Source organism: Mus pahari, chromosome 13 (genome assembly GCF_900095145.1).
Source record: "Mus pahari chromosome 13, PAHARI_EIJ_v1.1, whole genome shotgun sequence".
Lineage (NCBI taxonomy): Eukaryota > Metazoa > Chordata > Mammalia > Rodentia > Muridae > Mus > Mus pahari.
Window position 1 is genome coordinate 27,832,707 of NC_034602.1, and position 1,599 is coordinate 27,834,305.

General features: G+C 38.3%; 1 protein-coding gene across 4 annotated transcripts in view; it reads left to right on the forward strand.

The window, feature by feature from the left end:
• The window catches only part of Fam193a (family with sequence similarity 193 member A), a 122,046-nt gene that overhangs the window by 63,059 nt on the left and 57,388 nt on the right, over window positions 1-1,599 (forward strand). The gene's annotated exons all lie outside the window — the stretch shown is intronic.

Here is a 1,599-nt window from a genome sequence, read left to right on the forward strand (position 1 = left end):
GGCCAGCCTGGTCTACAAAGTGAGTTCCAGGACAGCCAGAGCTATACGGAGAAACCCTGTCTTGAAAAACCAAAAAAAAAAAAAAAAAAAAAAAAGAAAGCTCAGGCCCTGAGATACAATACAACTAAACTTTTGTTTATTTATAATTTATTATATGTATATGAATGTTTTGCTTGCATGCATGTCTGTGTCTCATGTGCTACAATGCCTAGAGAGGCAAGAAGAGGGCATTGGATACCCTGCAAATGGAGTTCCAGGCTGTTCTAAGCCACCATGTTTGTGATGGAACCAAAATAGGTCTTCTGAAAGAACAGCCAATGCTGTTTACTGCTGAGGCATTTTTTTCAGCTCCCAATTGAAAATTTAAATAACAAACCACAATACCATATAAAACATAACACCATAATATCTCATAAATGAATAAAGGCTTTGGCACACATTGCTTTACCTTGACAGGTCTTGGTTCAGTCATGGATCCTGGTAGGATTCTTACGTTGTGGTAAAGGGAGGTAGAGGAGGAGGAAGAACATGGATCTCACAGTACCTTAGACTCCCCTGAAATTAGGTATGCCTTTCCCAGGTTTGTCCTAGTATACACTGCCTATGTCACTTCTTAACAGGAGAGCTGGTGAGAGAGTCTCTACTGTTACCAAGACTAGCACATAAGTACAGAACTCTCGAATAGACCTCTTTTGGGGTGAACTATCCTAAATGGAGTGTGGAGTATGAGCATATGTTTGTCCTGTAGCCAGCCTCTCCTTCATCAGTAGATGAAGTACTCAATAGAGTTGAATAGTGATTAGCTTACTCAGAATCATCTCTACTTGATTTTGTTCCATGTCTGTTAACCACATAGCACATTGTCACAATGTAGGTACACACTAACAGCAGCTACTATTATTTTGCCCACTAAACTTCACTCCAAGAGAAAGAACCAATTCAAAAGTAGTTGGTCAGAGGGAACAACACAAGGAAGTCAGGACAAAGTACTGTATAGAATTGGCGTACGTTTTGCAGGTTTTTACCAGTTTTGCTCAGCCTCAGTTTGCTTCACAGCTATTCTTTCTATGCCCACTGTTTAAAAGCATTTGATGCAGAGTGGTCAAGATGTTTCAGGAGGTAAAGGAAAGGCACTTGCTATCAAGCCTGATGACCTGGGTTTGAATTTGATCTCCAGATCCCACATGATGGAAGGAGAGACTTCTTCCTGAATGTTGTTCTTTTTATTTCTGCATGCGAGCTATGGCATATTCGTGTACATGTATATCCACTAACATGCACACACAATTTCAAAAATCAAAAGCATCCAGTACACTCTTGGCGGTACAATGGGAACTTTTTCTTTTTCTTTCTTTCTTTTTTTAAAGATTTATTTATTTATTTATTTATTTATTTATTTATTTATTTAATGTGTACGAGTACACCATAGCTGTACAGATGGTTGTGAGACTTCATGTGGTTGTTGGGAGTTGGATTTTTTTTTCCTTTTTTTTTTTTTTTTTAAAGATTTATTTATTTATTATAGGTAAGTACACTGTAGCTGTCTTCAGACACTCCAGAAGGGAGCATCAGATCTTGTTAAGGATGGTTGTGAGCCAC